This window comes from Lissotriton helveticus, chromosome 3_1 (assembly GCF_964261635.1).
Source record: "Lissotriton helveticus chromosome 3_1, aLisHel1.1, whole genome shotgun sequence".
NCBI classification, from domain to species: domain Eukaryota; kingdom Metazoa; phylum Chordata; class Amphibia; order Caudata; family Salamandridae; genus Lissotriton; species Lissotriton helveticus.
Genome location: NC_136061.1, coordinates 1,047,346,512 through 1,047,372,716, shown reverse-complemented (window position 1 = coordinate 1,047,372,716; position 26,205 = coordinate 1,047,346,512). Strand labels below are relative to the sequence as shown.

The 26,205-nt window shown below is 45.4% G+C and overlaps 1 long non-coding RNA gene across 1 annotated transcript in view; it reads right to left on the bottom strand.

Moving 5' to 3' along the window:
• LOC144823250 (uncharacterized) overlaps positions 1-11,621 on the bottom strand; it is a 36,414-nt gene extending 24,793 nt beyond the window's left edge. Inside the window, exon 1 of the long non-coding RNA XR_013608758.1 lies at positions 11,490-11,621. This is a non-coding gene — a long non-coding RNA (uncharacterized LOC144823250). The remainder of the gene's footprint in view (positions 1-11,489) is intronic.
• Between the last annotated feature and the right edge of the window lie 14,584 nt (positions 11,622-26,205).

Below are 26,205 nucleotides of genomic sequence, written 5' to 3'. Positions count from 1 at the left end.
TTTGTCAAAAACCATTCTGCTGTCATTCGAAACTTAAAACAACAGTGCACCGGATTATGAGGACTACATCTCTGTACGAGCATATTTGCACTGAAATTTCTGGATTACATGATTCCAGCCATGAGCAGAATTATCATTGGTGTAGCAGGTGCAGTGGCACTGGGGCCCAGGGGTCTGAGAAGTCCAATGCATCGTAGTTGTTTTTTACTACCCAAATGGGAGCGCGTGATCCATTTTCTCATTGCATCACAGCCTATAGCACTGTCACATTACCATTGATTCCATTGGTACCGCAGCAATTCTGCATTTAAGTTTTCAAATTCCATCTGATCACACTGGTGGTGGTGTCTTTTTTACTGACATTTTCCTATGACATAGATTTTGCTTGTGCCAGTGCAATTTTGCGCCAACCTTTCCAGAGCACATGGCCTGCTCTAGTGTTAGTAGAATTTTTCAACATTCTGAACAGGCATGCAAAATGTAATTTTTGCACTGGCCAGTCACTGCAAATGTCCATGGGGTATATGTTTGTGCAAACCTGCACCATTGCTGTCTATTTACAGTCTACCTGTTATAATGTTAATATGATATATTATGCAACTTTGTATTTGCATAGCGTCTGCCAATTACTTTTCTTCTTGGTGCTTCGATCTGCTGACGTTGTTCATCAATAGGATTCTCCACTTCTGGGTGGCTTCTTGAATCACAGATAAATTGATGCGAGGGTGGGCGAATGGTGTATTTTAACCTTAAGGATATGTTTCAAAGTGGGGGAGGCAGGTCTTGCGACCCTAATCTGAAAATGTCGATGCCCAAGATATATAGTCAGGTCCAGAATGCTATGTCGGAAGCTGCATATTTGAGGTGCACCTGTACAGAACATTGTATAAATGCTCGATTTATACTTCTGTGAAACATGTCTGTGTTATGGCGCTGTCCGATTGTTTCACACCTTTACAGGGATTAGTCATGCTGCCATGTGTACAGTTGCAAGAACTTTTTATGGATTGCACAGGGATATAATGTAAAAACAAGGAGAATCCGCATTTCTGAATGTGTTCTTTATATTGTAAATTGTCATTTAAATGCAAAAAAAATAATCTTGCAGTTCTGAACAGCTTTACAAAAACTACTGTGAATTTTATGAATGTTTTCCACCAACAATGTGAGCTATTTAACTTGAATTGTGCAATAAAAGCTAATGTTGTACGTGTTCATTGCGGACCTCATACATGACACACTGCGGTCACGGTGTCCATCCGGATAGTGAGAGAGGGTCACTATAACTGGTGTTTTGGATGGCGGAATGGTGTGATTGATCGGTCAATCGAATTCCTTCGAGCTCATTCGCAGAGCTGTGGAACCAGGCCCAGTGAAGAAAGTGTGGTGTGACAGAATTGCCTCAGGAGCTCCTGTTGCTGGGGTTTTCAAGATAATTACTCGCACTTTGCAGGTGGTAATTGTGCTTTAAAAATGCATTAAACCTAGTTTAGAGGGTGTTCCCTCGTATTATTTTGCATTATAATCTCTCTCATGGGACTGCTGTCAGATTTAGGGAGGTAGTCTCAATGTGGAGGCAGCTTTCAGTCAGAATGGAAAGAGTCTGCATGAGTTGTAACAAACAGGAAACCCCCAATGCTCCTGATTACACGTATATACATTTAATAACATTTTCTCGCAAACGTACACAAAATCCCTAAACGCAGAGGCAGTCACAAGGTAGAAAGGGTAAAAGGAGCCGCCCTAGAGTCACGACAAGCCAAAAAGTTATCGTTTTGCACGGAGAAAATTCCAATGCAGGGTATGCAGGGGTCTTAAGCAAGGGTGTGATCAGCATGCATGACATTAAGGCTGTCTGTCCTGCTATCTCCGGATTCCCAGCAGGCTGTGGTGGTGGTGACCTAAGACACTTTAGATCTGACAATGTGTAAGTGTGAGAAGGAGCGAATTGCAACTTGTCCACTGAAGAGGACGTTTGTATTCAGACTTCTCTACCGGAATCGTGTGCCATCCCCAGCACTAACATGTCATGTACACAGTAAAAGCACACACAGGGGGTTTGAAGCGTTTTCGAGTAGAATTTATGCAAACAAATTAAGCATTCATCCGAAAGTATTTTGAATCCTATTTGCATTTCTTCTACAGAACAGCTGCCTCTCCGGATTCAGGCAGTTTCACCTCAGCTTCTGTCTCTGTTTCAGAAACAGGCCACTCTAGCACCGGATCACCCACCTTCAGACATGCACATGGCATTAAAAAAAACACATGTCTTCATTTGGGGGGAAAGGGGCTTTCGAGGGATGTGGCTTCATAATAAGAACTGCCTGGGAGGCACTTCTGCTCCCACCCCTTCAAAATAGTTAGCTGAGGCTGCCGCTAATGTCCTAGGTATTTTTACAGCCCTTAATGACAACTGGCTGCTTAGAGCCTCCGAAGGCGATCTGGAAACCCACTCTGCATGGGTTTCCAGCTCGCCTTCCCTGCCACCGTGTGATATCAGCTCCTCACTGACCATGACTGGGAATAGGGAGCCAATATAATGAGACACATGTTGGCACCTTGTGAGTTGGTAGGTTTGCACATTGCTAACATCTTTGATCTGAGAGTTAAAATTAAAGGCAAACTATTGAAAAGCATCACAGATATAAATAGTGACACCACATTTCATGAAACTCTTTATAAGCCTCAAGGAATGGGTTTACGTCAGGAGGGCTGGAGCCATGCTGGATTTTCAGGATCTGCCCATAACATATATTTAATCTAAATGGAACTCATTTTCATAGTGGTTATCCTAAACGTCTGTCAAATGGCCTGGTGAGTATAATGCTGAGGCGAGTGGGACACGTGGGGGTTGAACAGTGATATACCTTTCCGCTGCCTGACTGGCTTAATTGCCAGATGCTGAGCTCGCAGAAGATCGTGAGTGGTTCTTGTGTGGTGCCTTGCCCCTGGATGGCTCACTCCTCTATTCACCCTGAGGGTCAGAACCTTGTCTGATTCCCTTTCAATCAATCAGGAGTTTGTATAGAGCTGCTACTCACCCGTGAGGTCAAGAGCCGCTCTTCCTGGACGTTGAACCATTGACCTAATGCCAGTAGCATGTTTTGGTTGTGAAATATCCTACTTAGAAGGTGCTGGGAAAAGCATAACCCTGGGCACAACTCACGGAAAGGTAACACTCAGAAGCTTGATAATATTGTGTTCAAATTGTGTTGAGGCTTTTTACTGGTTGCATTCATTCTATTGTGTTGAGCCACTGACTAATGTGAGGACCCGAAACACAACCAGAGGCACAGCAGATCACTAGTCCATAGAGTGGGAGAATTCTGAGAGTAAAGGAGGTAAATCTATGACACTTCAAAGACTATAATTCATTATGTAATGAAATACTACTCCAAAGTCCACCTGAAGTCAGCTACCTACTTAGTGTCTGTTATATTATGATATCTATAACCTGCTCATAACTAATATTAAGTGTCTAATTGCTTCAACGTGTCAGAAGAAATCTAAACTAATTTCAATTGTTAGTTGTGTCTAATATACCATGTTCAATATCCCAGATTAATTGTAAACTAAGAAGAAAACGATCACACTTGCTTTTTGGTAAGAGTGTTAATTTTTACAGCAAGAAATCAAATTATCACCCAAAGGCCATGTTGCCCCAGTCATCCTCCCCCCTGTGGAAAATCCCCCCCCCCCCCTAAGGGGTATGTTGCACCAGATTCTCCTCCTCCCTCCTTGGATAACATGACGCAACGCCTCTTCCTACTGGAAACTCAGCTTGGAATCCTGACCCGAGACCTGAACAAAATCCTATCCAATCTGGCCATGACTCGAAATCCCATCCAGACACCCACTGCCCCACCTATTCCCACCCAAACCAAACATGACAAGATACCATCTCTCAACGAGCCCAATGCCCCCCCTAGATCCCAACCCTGGCCCAACAGAAAGGGAATTGATAATCGATACGAAAGACTGAGAAGAGCCATTACCTCACTTTCCTCTCAGGAAGTGGCACATCTAGCCTCATCCTACGATCCCCTACGAATTCCTCCCCCAAATCTACGATCCATGTAATTAAGGGATTTAGAAGAGAACATCCCCCTGTGCGAGACCCTAGACCCCCAGCCCACCTATCCGCCCTACCTAGAGCCCAATCCTCAGAGAACAGGAGCAAAGTGGAAACCCCCATAAACTGCATGCGCCTTAACTGCAGATCGGCCCATAAACATGCAACCAAACTAGCAGAAACCATCCTCTCACAGGAGATAGACATAGCATTCATCACGGAGACCTGGCTCAACAATCTCTCCTACCCCAGCACAGACATGCTGGTGCCTCCCGGATTCTCAATGATAAACAAAGATAGACAAAGTAAAAGGGGCGGGGGTATAGCAATCATCCACAGGAACAACATCTGCATCACAGAAATTCCCTCCTGCTTGTACAGCTCCTTTGAATGTCTCTCAGTCAACATTAAAACCGACGACACAAGGCCTACACGTTGCCATCTTCTGTACCACCCCCCAGGCAACTCAACCGAATTCGGGATTCACCTTCCCGATTTAATTGCCCACTGTGCACTCGGTAACTCCAACAATATAATCCTGGGCGATCTAATCTAAGATGGAATGAACCAAACAACCCGCTCATCCAAACCTTAAACAACCTACTACTAGAAAACAATCTGACACAACATTGCTCAGAAGAAACCCATCACAGAGGAGCAACCTTCGACGCAATTATTGCCGAAAGCAATGCTGTCTCCATCGAGCACATCCTGCCGATAGACTGGTCCGATCACCACTTAGTTCTTTTTCACATTAACCATGTGGGCCTTACTCAACACCCCAAGCAAGACCCCACCAAATGGGTCAGGAACACAGCCCAGATCCCTCGAGCTGACCTAGAAGAAGGAATCAGCTCGCTACTTCCCATCATCTCTCAACCACTGATCTCATCTCTCTTTATAACTCAAATATGACGCTCACCCTGGACCACCTTGCCCCTTTGAAGCTAAAAAAATCCAGGGCCATTCCCTCCAGATCATGGTTCACCACCGACATCAATGAAAAAAGAAGACACCTAAGGGCCACAGAAAGAATTTGGAGGAACAATCCCTCCCCCCTCCACCGAGATCAACTCCAAGCAGCCCGCAAGTCTTACAAGAAGCACATTAAGGACAAAAAGACTGCTTTCTTTTGCACTGCCCTAGACACTGCAAAAAAACGACCCAAGGAGATTTTCAATATCATCAGGAATCAAACCTCCAAGCCCATGACATCATCAATACATGCATTCAAAGAACGATGTGATAACTTCGCCAGCTTTTTCTGTGACAAAATCGCTAAGATAGATCTCTCTCTTGGCTCAAATCTCATCCCTGCTATCGAGAACAATCCACCTGAAACGCAGGACAACACTTCCTTGATCCTACCTAAACACTGGTCCTCCTTCATTCCCATCCAGGAGGCAGAGATAATAAAATGAATCTCCATTGCGAAACCCTCATCACACGCCCTGGATCAGCTACCCTCGCACCTGGCCAAAGACCTGAAGCTTGTCCTGGCACCGCTATGGTGCAAGATCATTAACAGTTTACTGAGCTCTGGAATGGTACCGGACTGCCTCACAGTAGACCAAGTCACGCCTCTGCTAAAAAAGCCAGGGCTAGACACCGAGGATCTAAACAACTTCAGACCTGTATCGAACCTACCTTTTTTGTCCAAAATCCTGGAAAGATGTGTACTCCCTCAGCTGACCCAACACCTGGATAACATCAATCTCCTATATCCCCATCAATCAGATTTCAGAAAAGGCTGCAGTACCGAATCCGCAATCCTAAATGTCATTGATGACCTACTCAAGTCACTGGACACGGATCAATGCTGCCTCCTCATCCTCCTAGACTTATCGGCTGCATTCGATACAGTTGACCACAAATTGCTCATCAAGGTGCTACAAGAAAGGGCTGGTCTTCAAGAGATGGTCCTACACTGGTTCTCCTCCTTTCTCCACAACCGCTCACAAAAAATTAAAATTAAAAACTTCGAGTCTGACCTCCACCCTGTCATCAGGGGTGTTCCACAAGGATCAGTGCTCTTCCCGCAGCTTTTCAACATCTATATGGAACCCCTTACCTCTCTTCTCAAGAAATCCAACATCCCCTTTCACTTATATGCTGACGACACGCAGCTTTATCTAGAAACCACCTCCATCGATGTCATCCAGAGACTTAACACCACGCTCAAGGAGGTTCAACACTGGCTCGCAAGTAATCACCTGAAACTCAACCAAGAGAAAACGGAAATTCTCCTCATCTCCAACAAAACCGAAAAAACCCCAAATCAAAGAATGGCTCAAAGCCATTGACGCCCTCAACTGTAACCTCATCCTGGCAGATTCGGTAAAATCCCTAGGGTTCACCCTAGACCCGAAATTGGATATGAAAAACACATCTCCATATCCGCTAAAAGCGCCTTTCTCAACCTGAAATTACTTTACAAAATAAAACCCTTCCTCCCACCCAAAGACCTTCAACAAGCCACCCAGGCACTAGTGCTCTCCAGGATTGACTATGGGATTGCATCCCTGACTGGAACAGCAAAATCTCACCTCGCCCCCTTGAAGACAACCCTCAATGCAGCTACTAGGATGGTCACTGGTACCAGGAAATTTGACCACATCTCTTCCGCGCTCAAAGAGCTTAAATGGCTCCCAATCGAGTTGCGAGCCAGCTTCAGAACAGCCTGCCTCACACACAAAGCCCTGCACACAGGTAAAACTGAATACTTAGCCAACAAACTCAAAAGGGCCGGCCAGGCCAGAAACCTCAGGAGTTCCAACACTCTGTTACTCATCCCGCTGAAAACTCATAAGCAAAAAACAGCAGCCAAATCATTTGCTGGAAACGCCCCCAAAATCTGGAACACCATAGCCCCCCACATAAGAATGACCCCCTCGTTTCCAAAATTCAAGAAGCTACTCAAAGCCCTCTACCTCGACTGCTCGCGACTAATCCGATAAGAGACAAGAAAGTTCCGCGGCCAGTGCTCCCCTTATCTCTAACCGGGAGTCTGATGACATTAACTCGGAACTGGTTTGATCATCTCCTAGCCAGAATCCCCTTGTTTACTCCCCCCCCCCCTTGATTATTTGTTCATCTCCTAGCCAGAATCCCCTTGTTTTACCAACTACCTGAATCGCCTATCTGCACATTATTATATATGTTATTAAGCTTGTTCTACCAACTACCTGTATCGCCTACCTGCACATTATTGTATATGTTGTGAAGTGCTCTGATACCCTCGGGTCCAGCCAGCACTATATAAAACTCCAAAAATAAATAAATAAATGTATTAATAAACGTAATCTAGTCATCTCAGAAGATATAGATGAAATATTTAAATTCACTATTAACACACAATAAATACAATACAAAAATACGTATATTGTATATATCATGTGTTGGAATAAACAAAGTAGACAAGTCCTTGGTAGGTATTAAGGTCGTAGTTCTTGACCCGTACCTACGTAGAAGGAGTGCAAACAACAGATAGTTGTTTAAGGAAACTGCGGGATCCGGTCTACTATGTAGGTTACAATGGTTTTTAGCCCAAGACAAAAGGTTGGAAATGGGTGTAACATTGTAAGATCGGATCCATGAGGCAGTTAGCTAACAGAGTCAAAGTACTCGCTGCATAGGATCTGTAAGTAACAAGATCCCACCACACTCACAGCACACTTTAGGGTATGTGCTGATATACACACCAAAGTGGCCCCTTTTCCCTTGGTCACACACTTTCAGTTGGGCCTGACGAAAGACTCTTGAACATTTCTGAAGGCTGAAACTAGTAGACCTATAATAAATAATACTTTTTAAAGAGATACAGAGGTTCATTTTAAAACCTCAAGTGTATCCCGACAATGTTTTTTATCCATGTCCTAGGACCCTTCCATTAAAACTTTCATAAGGGTACTTCCTGGAGACATTTTTAGCACATCGTTTCACTTCACATAGCACTTTGCACTTTTCACAGGACAACCCGCTTCGCTGTAGTTCAGGTGTTGAAGCACAGCTGGATTGCACTCAGTAATCCAGCTGGGCCCGATGATTAAGCATGCCACCTACTAGGTAGGTGGGTGAGGGGTTTCCTTAAACAACTATCTGTTGTTTGCGCTCCTTCTGCGTAGGTACAGGTCAAGAACTACGACCTTAATACCTTCCAAGGACTTGTCCACTTTGTTTATTCGAATATTACCCAGGGAAAAGGACAAGTAACTTTTCTATTTTTCCTCACTCTCTAGTTGTTCTGATGTATATCATGTGTTGATCATAAATTAAAAATGATATTTCACCTATATCTTCTAGGATGACTAGATTACATTTATGCGGTACAAAAGGGGGTGGTGATGGACGGAGCATCCGAACCAATCAAACACTCACACCCAGTCAAAAGATCTGGGTTGAATCCATCACCGTTCTTTAGCCCACTCTGCCACCCCAGTTCAGACATGGCTATATGCAAATCAGTCTGACCCTGTGCCTCATGGGAACAGTCCAGCCCGAACTGCCAAGCCATGCCTTCCCTGGACCGGAAACAAGCTTCCGAGGACTGGTTTCTGGCATTACAGCCGTCTTCAGCCCGGCTTGCTTGAATCCAGTGGCAAAGTGAGCAAGGGACTCACTTCTGAGCATACCCTGCCACACTTATGGCGGCCAAAAGCGGTACAAAAGGGGGTGGTGATGGACGGTGCATTCGAACCAATCAAACACTCACACCCAGTCAAAAGATCTGGGTTGAATCCATCACCGTTCTTTAGCCCACTCTGCCACCCCAGTTCAGACATGGCTATATGCAAATCAGTCTGACCCTGTGCCTCATGGGAACAGTCCAGCCCGAACTGCCAAGCCATGCCTTCCCTGGACCGGAAACAAGCTTCCGAGGACCGGTTTCTGGCATTACAGCTGTCTTCAGCCCGGCTTGCTTGAATCCAGTGGCAAAGTGAGCAAGGGACTCACGTCTGAGCATACACTGCCACACTTATGGCGGCCAAAAGCGGTACAAAAGGGAGTGGTGATGAACGGAGCATCCGAACCAATCAAACACTCACACCCAGTCAAAAGATCTGGGTTGAATCCATCACCGTTCTTTAGCCCACTCTGCCACCCCAGTTCAGACATGGCTATATGCAAATCAGTCTGACCCTGTGCCTCATGGGAACAGTCCAGCCCGAACTGCCAAGCCATGCCTTCCCTGGACCGGAAACAAGCTTCCGAGGACCGGTTTCTGGCATTACAGCGGTCTTCAGCCCAACTTGCTTGAATCCAGTGGCAAAGTGAGCAAGGGACTCACGTCTGAGCATACCCTGCCACACTTATGGCGGCCAAAAGCGGTACAAAAGGGGGTGGTGATGGACGGAGCATCCGAACCAATCAAACACTCACACCCAGTCAAAAGATCTGGGTTGAATCCATCACCGTTCTTTAGCCCACTCTGCCACCCCAGTTCAGACATGGCTATATGCAAATCAGTCTGACCCTGTGCCTCATGGGAACAGTCCAGCCCGAACTGCCAAGCCATGCCTTCCCTGGACCGGAAACAAGCTTCCGAGGACCGGTTTCTGGCATTACAGCCGTCTTCAGCCCGGCTTGCTTGAATCCAGTGGCAAAGTGAGCAAGGGACTCACGTCTGAGCATACCCTGCCACACTTATGGTGGCCAAAAGCGGTACAAAAGGGGGTGGTGATGGACGGAGCATCCAAACCAATCAAACACTCACACCAAGTCAAAAGATCTGGGTTAAATCAATCACCGTTCTTTAGCCCACTCTGCCACCCCAGTTCAGACATGGCTATATGCAAATCAGTCTGACCCTGTGCCTCATGGGAACAGTCCAGCCCGAACTGCCAAGCCATGCCTTCCCTGGACTGGAAACAAGCTTCCGAGGACCGGTTTCTGGCATTACAGCGGTCTTCAGCCGGCTTGCTTGAATCCAGTGGCAAAGTGAACAAGGGACTCACGTCTGAGCATACCCTGCCACACTTATGGCGGCCAAAAGCGGTACAAAAGGGGGTGGTGATGGAAGGAGCATCCGAACTAATCAAAAACTCACACCCAGTCAAAAGATCTGGGTTGAATCCATCACCGTTCTTTAGCCCACTCTGCCACCCCAGTTCAGACATGGCTATATGCAAATCAGTCGGACCCTGTGCCTCATGGGAACAGTCCAGCCCGAACTGCCAAGCCATGCCTTCCCTGGACCGGAAACAAGCTTCCGAGGACCGGTTTCTGGCATTACAGCCGTCTTCAGCCCGGCTTGCTTGAATCCAGTGGCAAAGTGAGCAAGGGACTCACGTCTGAGCATACCCTGCCACACTTATGGCGGCCAAAAGCGGTACAAAAGGGGGTGGTGATGGACGGAGCATCCGAACAAATCAAACACTCACACCCAGTCAAAACATCTGGGTTGAATCCATCACCGTTCTTTAGCCCACTCTGCCACCCCAGTTCAGACATGGCTATATGCAAATCAGTTTGACCCTGTGCCTCATGGGAACAGTCCAGTCCGAACTGCCAAGCCATGCCTTCCCTGGACCGGAAACAAGCTTCCGAGGACCGGTTTCTGGCATTACAGCCGTCTTCAGCCCGGCTTGCTTAAATCCAGTGGCAAAGTGAGCAAGGGACTCACGTCTGAGCATACCCTGCCACACTTATGGCGGCCAAAAAGTGGTACAAAAGGGGGTGGTGGTGGACGGAGCATCAGAACCAATCAAACACTCACACCCAGTCAAAAGATCTGGGTTTGATCCATCACCGTTCCATCACCGGGGAGTAAATGCACCCCAGGTTGGTTAACCCCTTCGACGCTGATGACCAGCTGGGCTCGTCATGAGGTAGCCTCCTGCTACGCTGATGACGAGCCCAGCTCGTCACGTAACATGCGAATGAGTAAATCTCAGCGTACGGGCGGAATTCCGCCCGCACGCATGCGGTTAAAAGAAACCAAACAAATAAAGCATCAAGGTGCTCTTATGAATTAGAACAGTTAAAACAGCCCAAATGGAGAATGGAAGTGAAATTGGCCAACCCCCATAACCCACAGAACAAGAGGAGCTATTTAGCCTGTTTGTAACACTATAAGCAAGCTATTAAGGAAGTTTAGAAAAATACTAAGCATCCTCTGTCAAGAGGCCATATGTACAACAAGCATTGTAAATGCAATAGGTCTCGCATTGGCATTGTAAATGGGAATGTAGTTTACCTAGCAGTGGAGGAGTGAGGGAGCAGCTGGGGGCTGACTGCCAAAATGCTCTCTTAGAGACTGATTGGCCAAAAGTAACCAAAGAAGCAGAGACTATTTGTAAAATAAATGTGTCAGTATCAGCTGGGGGTGTATCTGTTCATTGTAACGTAACTGAGAGAGGGCATATTGATATAATCAATCCTGTGCTGCTTTTAGGCACTATTGCAATATGCTACTCACGAGACCATGCAGACAGGATGAAGGGCTGATGGAGGTGGGTGTTCATAAAGGAGGGCATGACACTGATGGCTCTGCAGCACCATGGCCTCTGCTGCCCGGAAGCAAAGTACGCCAGCACAAACCACCAATTCCATATGCAGCGCCTTCACTTTGATGCATGTATCCATACGTGTTGGGCAGAATAGCGGACTGCCCTGTTGACAAAGGCCATAAATTAGACAAACAGACATCCAGGTAAGCACACAGATACACGTGAACAGAAACAGACAAACATGCAGATGAATAAAAAGACATACACACAAGCCTACTGATACATTTAAAATGCTCAACTAAAGCACCAGTTAGTCAGATGGGACGTCATGCAAACCTTCTGTAAGCAGTAATCCAAAATCAACATTAATTAACAGTACAAAGTGCACTGGTATTATGGGTGAAAAGGGAAAACAAGCAAAATAAAATTTTAATACAGAGAAATACTGCAAACATGTTTATATTAAACCAATCAGTGTTGGGAATTGATTAAACTACCAGGGTTATCATTTCCTGGAAGTCAGAGAAGTTATGTAGCATTTAATTAAGATGGATGGCTGCGCCTGACAACCACGTGTCTGTGCTGGAGGTGTTTATTGTCTCAGGAGATCCACAGAGTCTCCTGTGAAGCAGAGGGTTGAGGACGGAGTGTCCACATTTTGAAACCCCTTTAATAACAAGCATTTGCCATGCAATCTGTCTCGCCTTTGGGATCTTATATTTATTTAGCTATGCAGCACATTAGCCTGGGTGCTGAAATATCTACTGGTCTTTAACATGAAGGGAAAGTAAGCACAAAACTGCGTTACACGCCAGGTATGGGAACACATGGAGAGAAATATTGCCTTTCAACGGGAAATGGCATAGTCCAAAGCTCTGTTTTTAATATAAAATCAGGGCCTTCGGTGGTCATATCACTGAATATTCAAGATTTGAAAAAAATATTATTGTCTACGGGTGCTCGTTGAAGACTATTTTTATGGACTGGACTATATGTGTGAGCTAAAATCACGAATAGAAAACAAAACTTCATTCTACAAGTGTATATTAACGAGAAAGCGCCTCTGTGTAAAAAATGAGCACCTAGGCGGGTGCAAGGGTTGTGGTACAGGCTGATAAAAGGGGCACCAACACTAAAAACATGTTAAAGAAAACAAGGGAAGTGCGGTAAAAGGTGGCTACAAGGGGTAACCTGGGAAGCGTGATCGCCGAGTGTATGTATGTAGGGAGGAGCGCCTGTGTAGGAGACTGCATGCATGTATGCTGCATGGTCTCAAGCCATGCCCTGCGCCTACCCACTTCGACTGTGCCCGGTCTGTACTGCACACAGGACATTATCAGCATCGGGCATTACCACAGACTTTGTAATGAGTCCTCGTAGGCCATGCTATGTGTGCCCAGAGTCCAGTAGAGAAGCACAGGTAATGGTGTGTGCTGTGATGCACACAGAGAGAGGGCTGCATACAGTGAGTACATAGCACACCCAGAGAGGAAGAGGGGGGCTCTGTGACAAACAGCAGAATGCTGCGCTTGACAAGCTTGCAAGCTTCGACCTTTATTTAATGCGCAGAAGAGAGCCCTGAATGCACACTAAATGCTGTGCCCTGTGCACTCAGCACAGGACCTGAGGCCACAATCCTGGCCTGTAAGTAGAGCATAGGTAATGACATAAGTGTATTTCCTTCAAATTCCATAACATTCACTGGAAGAAGCTGTGGTTTATTATTTCCGTTAAAAGAAAAAATCCCTTCCATTGACATAAGGTACCAGCTACGTTAGTTAACTTCAACTGGAGGACGGTAAGTGTTCATTCAATCCTACACTGAAAAAGTACATATTTACAATTAAATACCCACTCCTAACAACCTAACCAGTACAGTGCTTATGACCTCACGTGACATCACAAATATTTGATTTTGTGACTCCAATGATGTCATCACTAGGGAAGGGGGACAGGCTGTAGAATGACGTTCAGAGCTGCTGACTTTGGAAATGGATAACCATGTTACAGTCCCAACCTTGGCTTGGTTCAACATCCTGAGGATAGCAAGCGCCTCTGAATGACATTATTTTGTGAAACTACCTCCAGCGGGATGTGGACAAAATGGTTAACAGCTTCTAATCAGAAGGGCTTCCGCTGATGCACAGGCCTATGTTTACCCGGGGCGTCTGGATTACTTCAGGCCCCCAGGCCAAGTGGCCTCATGCCAGGTCTGGAACCTTCAGGCATCCCTGGTAATCAACAGCACACTGCATTTTTTCACATATCACTTCTAGGCTACCTAGCTCTGCGTCCGCTTTAGTGTGTTAGCTGCAAACACTGCATTCCGGGAGCTGTAGTTTACTAGGATGTGGCGTAACCACCAAAACTGCCGACCTCGTAACTGCGAAACGAGTCTCTGTGCTAGCTCATTGTCATGTGATTCTGGGCAAATCAATTAATCTCCCCGTGCCTAACAAAAATGAATGTGTCTTTGTTTAATGTAACTGGTGCTCATGTGAAGCACTCCAGTACCTTCGGGTTGAGTTTGCGCTATATAAAACTGTAAAACAAATTACAGTTGAATCCCTCCCAGCACATTTCTCCACTGCACTTCTGCCTCATCAGTGGACGCCTGTGTGAGACAGACCGAGGAAGGGAGCCGCTCTGGGAAGAAATCAGTAATGCACAACTGCATATACAATGCACCAAAGCTTCATTGGAGTGAGGAAAAGGTTCAGAAGTGGTGCAAAAGATTTATAGTTATTGCAACAGTTTTACAGAAGGGCGACTTTACAACATCCCTCGTCAACCCCATTAGTGAAAGCAAGACCAAGTTTTAGAATGCACCGGGGGTAAAAGAGCAGGGCTTTGGTGGTGCCAGAGAGGACATGAGACCTCCTGACAGCGTACCCTGGGGTCCATGTTGGCGGTTCTGGCAGCTCAAAAGTGGGATCGAAAGCCTCCAAGGGCTGCTGCTGTAATTCACACTTCCCACAAGAACTCTCACCTACAAAGGCCCATGGATAGCAACTAGGCTAGTGCTCGGCCCTTGCTCCACCGGTTCAAGAAGGCGGCAAAGGAAACCGGAAGTAAAACGTGCTAATAGTCCTGTTTACTTTCTGTAGTGTTCATCCTTTGTCCGTCCTCAGACCTTCAGCAGTACATGGGAGACTCTAGGGAGGGTAAGGGACGTGTGAGACAGGAAGTAAAACTTTCATTGTCATCAGAAAATCAAAGGACACATGACGTCACTTTTGTTAATTCTGGTGTTTTGGGTATTCGACATCCAGGCATAAAACTGTCCGGGCATAGCCTGGACTACACTGGAATGCACAGTACAAACAAGGCAGTAGTTGATTGATTAAAACAGATTCAGCTTCCTTGTCACGTTAAGGGAGGCTGGGGATGTACGGAGGAGAAGGCAGATGCATCCCATGAGAGGGAGGGAATAGCAGCTGCTAGGGGTGTGAGGCTTTGTTCTGGGGGATTAAGTGAAGTGGGAGCAGCAGTGAGGACAGAACGAAAAACAAAGCAGTGCACTGAAGGAAAACATATTGCCCATAGTGAAAGGATTCATGTAGCAGGGCCAGTCTCTAGGGCGGAACAAAAGAAAGGACTAATAAGTGTATTCACCAATGATAAGCCAGCATTTCTAAAGGACAGTAGGAGGAACCAATGAAAAAGTTGGGCTTTTTTAAGCCTATAACCTACATGTCTTTTTGAAGCAGCGCATGCGCTGCCTAGGCGAGACCTAGAAAGTAGAGATTGCGATTTCCCTATAGCGATTCTTACCAAATCGCAATTAGGAAATCACAATTCCCAACTTAAGAAAACGTACAAATATTAAACAGCAACTTCAAGTGAGTTGCAAATCGACCTACCTCATGAATATTAATGAGGTACCTTGCAGTTTGTGACCCATTAGGAATGATGGGCATCACATGGAAAGAGGTCTGCTGGGGTCAGCATATCACCATGTCTGTGATTGTTTTTCAATAAAACAATCTTTTTTTTGGAAATGAAATGCAACCTATTTTTATTATTGGAAAATGGGAAGCATTTAAAAATAAAAAAATGAAACGATTAAGTTTAATGCTTTACCGATTCTCAAATTGAGATTCATACAAACCAAAATGCTATTTTGCCTTTGCATCATGACGATTCTGCAATTTGGCCTGTTTTGCAACCGCAAAAAAAGCTTTGTACACCTGTCCTACGACATTTTTTCATATTGGTCAATATGCTTACTACTCCCTCTTCAAGCTCAAGTTCTGTGCCTGCAATAGTTTTTTTGATCATTAGAAACATTTTACAACAAAGTTGACATGAATAGAAAAAGCATATGTGTACTCTACCACAGTTCCCCAGAACCGTGAGCCACCTTTTTGAACCTGAAAGTACCATTGATTTTTCTCTGTCAGCAATTTCTAATTATGGAGTCTCTGAGCTCCTTACTGATCTCAAATATGCTGGAACTTCCCCCACCTGGATTTAAAAAAATTGTACTGATCTTCTCAGTCATCTGTTACCTCTTTGATTTACCTATCCATCTCTTGGAAGGAAGGTTTAGTCACCCCTCTCCTAAAAGAAACTCAACTTGGATTTCAACACTTCTCTAGTCATTTTGACCCTATTGTCAGGCTGCCTTTCAAAAGTAACTAAGAACATTGTAGTGAACCAACTCCAAGAGCATCTGGATAGAAATGGGTGTCTTTCTTCTCTACAATCGGGTTTTAGCTTCAGACATGGCAATGGATCATTTTACTCTGTTTCTGGGATGGTATCCCTAGGTTTCTAAGCATGCTTGGGTTCATTGATGAGGGGCACGCTGGTTTGTTGGTTATGTTAAGATACCTCCAGAGGTTTTGAAACTGTGGAACATAATATTGTTCTTAACAGACTGTCCTCGGTGTCAAGTGCTGACAGTGAAGTCCTTGAAATAGATTACTTCCTTTTTGAAAGAGAGATCACAACTCATGAATGTGATACCTTTCACCTCTGACCCAGAGGATATTTCATGCAGGGTTTTCCAAGGACCTCCTTGATCCTCAGGGCTTTTCAACCCTGCCCTTCATTTCAACATCATTAGCAAGTAATCCACAGGGAGGGTCTGCCTTAGTGAAGATCTCTCAGGAACATATAGTGGGCCTAGCTATATCTTATGCAATGTCAGATCCCTGGTAAAACACTCTATTGAAATCTGGGATATGCTGTCCACCTATTCCCCAGACATACGCTTTCTAACAGAAACATGGTTAAGCCCCCACAACTGTCCTGCGATTAATCTAGCTATCCCTGATAATTATAAGTTCATTCACTTGGATAGAAGGGAAAAATTGGGAGGAGGCATTGGGCTAGCTTTCAAAGATCACCTTAAAGCCCAATGGCTATTGACTGTTAGCAACGAAACAGTGGAATTGGGAATTTTTAGGGTTTCCATGTCACCTACAGAAACATGGGACGGAGCTTTATTATACCGTCCACCAGGCCCGAAACTGAACTTTGTCAATTATTTGACAGAATTCATAGCTATGCAGGTCCTGGCCTCCAGTCATTTTATTTTACTGGGTGATTTCAACTTTCATGGAGAAGCCCTGTCCGACCCGGATGTCATTCAGTTGACCTCAAGCCTATGTGATATGGGTCTCCTCCAACAGGTATGTGGCCCCACCCATAGCGCAGGCCATACGCTGGGTCTTATATTTACAAATATGGAACACTTAAAGTTTCATTTCTCGCGTACCTTGACATGGACGGATCACCACTCCAACTGGAAGCCGTCTAATCCTTCAAAACCACAAAGGGGCAGACCTTGGCAGAAGCTCACCCGGGAAGCGTTCAAGGAGACGTTCCCTCTTTATAATAAGGACTCCGGACAAAGCTCACAGGATACCTCCGCTATGTTGGCCAGATTTAATTTGGCCGTGACACAGACTCTGGATGTAGTCATCCCTGAGTGCAATAAGAAGCCTGCTTCCCGACGAAAATCAGCTCCATGGTACTCAGGGGACCTAAAAACTGACAAGTCTTCATGTAAAGTCCTTGAGAGACGATGGAGAAGAACTAAAGAGGAGGCGGATAAACTAAGTTATAAATCAGCCTTAGCCTGCTACCACCAAAAAATTAAAACGGCTAGATGCGCATTTATACAGCTTCAAATAGAACATGCTGGAAACTCATCTAAGGCACTGTTTGATATTGTTAAAGACTTTGCTTCCCCTCAAGCATGTAAACAATCATCCTTAGAAACACAGGAGCTTTGTGATTCTTTAGCGACGTACTTTCAAAATAAAATGTTATTAATATACGATAATTTTCCTACCAGGAGGACTAATTATATCAGACCCACTGGGTGTTCTGATGTCCTCACGTCAGTGCATGGTTGTCATCTTAATCATTTTGAACCCATCTCACTGGAGGACATAAGTCACCAACTTCAAGCATCAAAATCAGGATCCCCGAGTGACATATGCCCCCCAAACACTATGGCCCTTCTTGCCTCCACCTGTGACTCCCCAATTCAGGAGATTTTTAACTCCTCTATTTCTACAGGCTCTATCCCAATAGCTTGAAAGGAAGCCTATATTCGCCCAATTTTTAAAAAATCGACAGCAGATCCGAAGGTCTTGAATAATTACAGACCGATATCTTGGTTACCTTTGCTGGGGAAGATATTGGAAACCCATATAAATAAACAACTGAGCCATTACTTAGAGACTAATAATATCCTGGACCTCTCGCAGTCAGGCTTTCGGCCGGGCTTTAGTACCGAGACCGCCTTATTGGCGGTCACGGATTCAATAAGACTAACCCTCGACGAGGGAGGATCCGCAATACTCATTCTCTTAGACCTCTCCGCAGCATTCCATACTGTCTCCCATTGACTGCTTGTGGAGAGGTTGCCGGAATGTGGTGTTGGGGACCTCGCTCTGAAATGGCTATAACATTTTCTGGCCGACAGAGGGCAAATTGTCATGTTGGGCCCTTTTAGGTCTCAAAAATTCCTGCTAGACAAGGGAGTCCCGCAGGGCTCTTGCTTGAGCCCCACTCTCTTTAATGTGTACGTGGCTCCATTGGCCAAGATCGTTCGACCTTTTGGTTTGAGATTATATCGTACGCGGACGATACTCAATTGGTCTTCCCCATTGGATCCAACCTAAATGAGGAGAAAGTGCGTTTTTCGTCTGTAATGTTGGCCATCTCAAACTGGATGGCAGAATGCTGCCTCCAACTTAATCCAGGAAAAACAGAGCTTATGCTTCTGGGAAAAACACAGAATCTTAATTTGGCCGATTGGTGGCCTGCCCAGTTGGGGATGGCCCCCAACCCCTCATCATCAGTGAAGAGCCTGGGAATACAATTGGATGACAAACTGACTATGAAGGACAACGTCAAAAACATCACGGGCTCTTGCTACTATAGTCTTCGACTACTCTGTAGAATCATTCCATACCTACCAGTGAAACATCGCAGAACGGTGGTCCAGGCGATGGTGGTGAGCCGCCTGGACTACAGGAACGCCCTACTGGCTGAAGTGGGTGATACTCTGGTAGCAAAACTCCAAGTCATCCAAAACACGGCAGCAAGGATGGTCCTAAACCATCCCCTTGGCTCTCCATTACTCCCCCTGCTAAAAGAGCTTCACTGGCTATCAGTGAAAAAGAGGTCATTTTTCAAGATTTGCTGCTTCACCTTTAAAGCCATTAATGGAACAGGTCTTGGATATTTGCAAAAGAAACATTGTAAGCAGACTTCCTGCCGTAACCTGAGATCTAATGAAAGGGCACTGCTGATGATTCCGCGTATTCGACGGACTCGTTCAGGGGGCAACGCTTTCTCGTATATCGCTCCTAAGTATTGGAACTCCTTACCAGAATCTTTGCGTAAATCCACTACCTATCTGGTTTTTAGGAAACTACTCAAGGCCTTCTTATTTTAATCTCTCTTTGGCTCTGATACATAATTTCTTCTCTTCAGTTTTCGCCTAAGTAAGCGCTGAGATGCCCCTGGGTGAGTCATGCGCTATATAAGAGGCCAATAACATAACACAACATAACATAACAGGGTGCTAAACCTAGATGACAGCCAACTCTATATTAAAGTGTCCAGATCATCAGAACATTTTCCCCCTCTCCAATCTTGTGTATTTCAGATCAAGAAATGGATGAGAGATAATTTCCATCATACTAAGAGACATCGTTTTTGAGAGATTTTCAATTTTTAGACATAACCATAACTCAACCTGAAAGGACATGCATCTTCCCCTCTTGCTTGACCTAATCATCCCGCAGACATCAAATTTAAAATGTCTGTCTTTATTTTTCATGGCAATATGTCCTATGAATGGCGAATCACAACAGTTGCCCATAACTGGTTTTTCAACTGTTTCTCTTGTAGAAAACTCTGCCTTTTGAGCACAAATACATCATAGTACACACCACACAGATAGCTAAGGCGCAGCTGGAGTACTTGAATGCTGTATATGCCAGTCTCCCTAACTACATCTCGCATCAACTACAGGTAGTACACAATGCCACTGTTTGGCCGAATGGATTCTTTTTAAGGTTGCAAGTCTCACCTTCAATTGTTTGTATAACTTCGCTCCATCCTATACAGCTGATATCTCTACCTATATTCCTGGTAGATCCTTCTGCGGCACCCTAGTCAATCTTTTCTTCTAGTTATTGCTACTCCTATATTTAAATTGCCAACCAAAGGCAAACATCATTTTGCGATACAAGCAGCTCTAACATGCAACCACTTGTGACTGTCTACTCTTCTAACATTCAAGAGCCTGCTCAAAGCACACCTCTTTAAAGACTGGCACTTGGACACTAAGGGGTAAGACTGGGTTATATGAATATACCCAGTCAGTCAGTTTCTCTGTAATTACTAGACAAACCAATTATTCCGGCCTCAAATATCTACCCACTTCTTTTCAACAACAGACTCAGACGGTTCCCAGGCCTGATGCATGCCTTTGGTTCTGCTTGTTTTAATAATGCAGATGACGCACAGAACATCTTTAAATTACAAAGCCTCATTGCCACCATGCCCTCCATGCTTGCACATTACTTAATCTTTGTTAGAAATGAGATCACCAATAATCACCTTAAATCCAAGCCAAGCAAAATAGAAATCCTGAGACTTGGATATTGGCCATTTGCACAGGTTTCTCGCCATTGCATAAAGAATCAGGAAAAAGCACCACTCTCAATAGAGATAGTAAACATTGTCTAATAGGGTGCCTTAAATTCGGAACAACAAAGACACTTCACAATATCTTCTTGGAATATGCAACAAATTCGAAGATGGATTTCCTCAGAGATTTCAAGCAAGAGCTTTCCTAGCACTTTCTCTAACAGATTATGCAAATAATTTTATCTAAGGGCACCAAGACTCCTCATAAACAAATTGTAGAGTGTCTGAAACTGAGCTGTTGAGCATCTCCTGCATCTTAAATCCTGGGATCACATTATTCCAACCCTCTTACTACTTCACTGGTTTCCAGTGTCAAGCTAGATTGATTTCAAGGCACTGTGCATAATGCCCTGAGTAACCCAATGAATTGGACCAAGATCTTACAGTAAAATTCTCACACTCAACATCCTCAATGCAGCCTCTGCTTTAGAACGGAAAATGCCACATTTTGCAGGTCAAGTCTAGGAGGTCAATCTTATCAGGCTAAGCCACGTCTCTCCCCTCCCGATATGGAATCCACAACTGCCTTGCCTCAAAAAGGCCATGAAAAGTTATCTCTACAAGCTTCAGACTTCGGTGTGATCATTAACTCTATACAAAACAATGACTAACCCCTAAAACACATATCTCACAGTAAGTCATACCAGACAACCATAGCTTTATACCAGCAAAGACTCCCTCTCTATTTCCTCTAAATACAAAAAAAGCATGCAGAACAAGAACTCAGATCAAATCAGTAGGGTAACGCACCCACCATGTTATCATTAATTGTTCAGGTAAGTAGAAGGAATGCTGCAGGGAACATGAAATTACAAATCTCACATACCTCTCCAACAGTGCCACTCGTACTGGCAGTGAGAGGTGTACCATAACACAACTAGACCAGGTATCAGGATCACACACATCACACCCAACTCTCAAAACATGAAACATTGCACAACCAAGCACACTCCCAACCAAATATATGGGTCCTCCTGGATTATTACGCACTATAATACTATACACATGCTAGGAACACTACCATAACAAGCTAGTCTGGTATGTCTGGATGTAGACATGATTGCCAGTACTCATATATTTAAATAGCCCAAATGTTTATTTATGTGAAAAATAAATTGTAACTAGTATTATTTCACATTCATTTATATTAAGTAGCCATTTACAAGAGAGTATTTTTTTAATTACAGATTTCTTATTCATACCTCAAGAAGTTAAAGAATGTCTATAATGTTTAAGCCCAAAGGTAACAAAGCACTAAGAATATTAGGGCTCAATAGAAAATTGAGAAGTTACTTTTTACCGGGGGAGGGTCAATGTTGCTGGGTGGACCACCAGGTTAAGAATGGTTAACTTTCCATACGCGCATGCCAAATTTGTTGTGAAAACGGACTCCATCTGGACAGCTACCGGTTGAAGCGTTCTCAGACCCTTCTGGAGGATAACTTAAAAGGGAGAGGAGAACTCATCGCTGGGAGCCCCCGGACTACAAGGACCAGAAGCCATGCCTCTCTGCTGTTCTAGGAGTGGAGGAGAGGCATGAGCACTACAAAGCGCCCACATGACCCATCACGCATCACATGGAGAGGAGAACTCGCTACTGGGAGCCCCAGGATGCAAGGACCACTAGCCCTGCAGCACTGCTATAAATGGCTTGTAGGAGGGTCGTGAGCGCTACAAATTGCCCACAAGCATCCTCCATTGCAGGACGTACTCAAGGGCTGCCCGGGCTAAGTCCAGACCGAAGGAGGGCCCGTCAAGTGCCCTGGATTTACTCTTGCTTGTGGGAAGGAGATAATACTTGGTCAATTCGCACTACTTAAAAGCCCTAATATCAGTTCTCCCCAAACCTCCTCTGCAGCAGTTACCACCTCATCCTCCTGTTCAACGGGGATGTTTAGATACTGGCCAGCATACTGGCGACCCACCTCAAGCAGGTCCTCCCATCACGTATCCACCACACTCAAGAGGGGTTCAACACAGGCCGCTCACCATGCAACCACCTGCAAACGCCGGCGCATGCTGTATGGATGGCGGTTATGTTATGTTATGTTATTTTTGTGCTTCTATAGCGCACGGCCACTCCACGGAGTATCCCGGCGCTTTATCGAAGGTACCCACCAAAGAAGGGAGAACATAACACTGAGGGGACATGCAAAAGCGGGAAAAGCAGCATCAGTTTAAGAGAAAAGCCATGTTTTAAGGGCCTTTCGGAAGGAGAGCAGGCTAGAAGCCTGTCTTAAAGAAATTGGGAGGTCATTCCAGGCATGAGGAGCTAAATAGCAGAAGGACCGTCCTCCTGCTCTAGCGCGCTTGATGATGGGAACAATCATTTTTGATAGGGTCGAAGATTTAAGAGATCTAGAGGGCTGATACCAGGACAATCGTTTTGAAATATATTTAGGGCCTATACCATGTAAGGCCTTGAAAGTCGTGGTCAATGTTTTAAAAAGAATCCTTTTGGCAATAGGTAACCAATGTAAGGTTGAAAGAAGATCAGTGGCTCTAGCTCTTCTTGGAAGGCCGAAAATAGCTCGGGCCGCAGAATTCTGGGCAATTTGTAGACGCCTGACCAAATATTTGGGAAGTCCCAAAAATAAAACGTTCGCGTAATCCAGCCTAGAGCCAACCAGTGCCTGGACAATGATTTTCCTATGCTGGATGGACACTAGAGGGAGAAATTTACGAAGCATCCGAAGGATGCCAAAACATTTCCCGATGAGAGAGGAAATATGTGGTCCGAAAGATAAGTCGCTGTCAATGATAACTCCTAAATTTTTGGCCTTCAAGGATGAACTGGCGGGAGGGAACATATCCTGCGGCCACCAGGGCTTCCAATCAGGCTCGGAAGTACAACCAAAGAAGAGCAGCTCCGACTTGTCGGAGTTGCACTTCAGTCCATGACGTCCAAACCACTCAAAAACCGCGCTCAAGCAACCCCTAACCTGAGCATCATCAAACAGACCATCCCTGTTGCTTACAAACAGGAGCTGGGTGTCGTCGGCATAGGTGACAATCCGGGCGCCGAAAGACTCCGCCACCACCGCCAGAGGAGCCATAAAGATGTTAAAAAGAAGGGGGCTCAAGATGGAACCTTGGGGAACCCCCACTTCTAGCGGTGACATCTCGGCGGAGTAAGGAGGCGCCCAGATTGTCTGTCGGCGGTCGGCTAAGAAGGATTTGAGCCAACTCCACACTGTCCCCCGCAGACCAAAGTCCCAGAGTCTAGAAAGGAGCAGCGCATGGGGGACGGTGTCGAATGCCGCCGACAAGTCAAGCATGACCAATACAGCTTTCCTTCCAGCATCCAGCTCCTCCCTGATGGCGTCTGTGACTTCGAGGAACGCAGTCTCCGTGCTGAAATTCGCACGGAAACCGGATTGAGTGCTATGCAACAGACCATTTTCCTCGATGAAGTTAGAAATAGATCTGTGGACAAACCTCTCAGTCACTTTCGCCAGAGCAGGGAGTAGGGAAATAGGTCTGTAATTGGCATGGACTAAAGGGTCGAGTGCTGGTTTCTTCAAGAGTGGCAGGATCATGGCGCTCTTCCAAGCCTTAGGAACTACCCCGGATGAGAGCGACAAATTCAAGATGGGGTTAACCAAGTCATTTAGCACTGGTGCCATATTTGCCAAACACTTAGCAGGGCAAGGATCCTGTGGAGATCCGGATTTGAGATTTGCCAAGATGTCAAGAGAGCTCGCATGATCCAATGGAGGAAAATCACACAAGAAAGGACCATGGTCTGGCAAAGGGCACCCCAAACTCACAGTGTGCTGCTGAAAAGTAGATTGGAGGGAATCTTGAATAATGGTGATTTTCTGTACAAAATAGACAGCCAGTTCCCTCAGCCAGGATTCAGAGTGAACATGGATCGGGGTATAAGCGGATGGAGAGGTAAAATCTTTTACCACCCTAAAAAGTTCTTTACAAGATTGCTCCACCTCATTTATTCGGAATTCCAAGTAAGATTTTTTACCTGCCCAAATTGATTTATGGTAGGCTCTAGTCAGTGCCTTAAAATTCTGCTTCTCAGAGTGATCATAGGATCGCCTCCATGCTCTTTCAGCTTTTTTGAGATCTTGTCTTGCTTTTTTTAACTGAGGAGTAAACCATGGGGCAGATGTCCTCTTATTGGCAGATTTTTGTTTCTTGTCCGGGACTAGGCTCTCCAGACACTCTGAGAGCCATTTATGAAAAAGAGCAATATAATCCTCTAGGTTGTCAGAGGTAGGACAGGGAAAATTAATTAAGGCGTTCGATAGCGTCTCTCTAGTAAGAAGATGGAAGGATTTAGAGAGATGCCTTGACGACCCAACAGGTTTAGACCGTGTTGAAGCAATACTAGGGAAGGAAAAAGAATTAAGAAAATGGTCCGACCACAAAACTGGCAGAGGAGGATCTACACCTATAGGAAGAGTAGAAAAAATCTGATCCAGCGTGTGGCCTTTGTTGTGGGACGGTCCTACCACATAGGGAAATAAACCGAGCACAGAAGTAATGTCCAACAGTTTTTGAGTATCTAGGTCTGAACTATTATCCATATGGATATTGAGATCACCCAGTAAAAGGCAGTGATTAGATCAAGCCCTACCAAAGGAGGCCTTGGCACTGTCATTGGACGCCCAGAAGGCCTTCAACAGGATAAGAATGGGGCTACAGGTTTGCCAAGCTCAAGAATTTTGTCCTGGGCGAGGATTTCATTTCTAGAGTGCACTGGCTCTATGATTCACCCTCGGCGAAGGTTAATTACGGAGCCTTTCTCTCCGACCCCATACCGGTTTGCCATGGTACACATCAGGGATGCCCACCTCCTCTATTTCCCCTTGCCATGGAGCCCCTAGGAGAATTGTTGCACCAGTCAGATTGGATTGTGGGCATACCCACACCTGGAGGTCCCTCAACACTGAACCTATATGCATATGACATTTTCCCCACCCTATTGGCCTTCCCCCTCCTCTATCCCTGCAGTCCTGGAGGTCATAGAGGCCTAGAGTACATGGTGATGGACCCACTCATAGATCGCATGCACTTAGACTTAGCAAAGTGGTCCCAACTGAACCTATCACTTTGGGGTCGCACACAAGGGGTGAAAATGGTCACCCTCTCACTGTTCCCCTATGTGCTGGGCATGCCTTCGCAGCTGATGCCTCTATTAGTGCTGCGACAACTAGAAAAGACCATCAAAGCCTTCATCTGGGCGCCATCGAGGCTTCGTCTGGCCATAAGGAAGCTCATTGCCCATAGGTCTGCAGGAGCCATGTACAAAACTGCCTCCTATTAGAAGATAATCGATAACTTGATGGACAAAGCTGAGCTCTTTCTTCTTATATGGTCCCCCTTCTTGTGGGAGGACTGACCTCCTCCTCTGACCCAACCCTTTAATTCCCTGCCCCTCTCCTTCCTTCCCCACCGCCCTCTCCATTTCCTTGCTAGATGTTCCCCACTTTTCTACCCTGTCCGTGGGCACTGCCCACTCTGGATACCCATCTGCATTCCAAA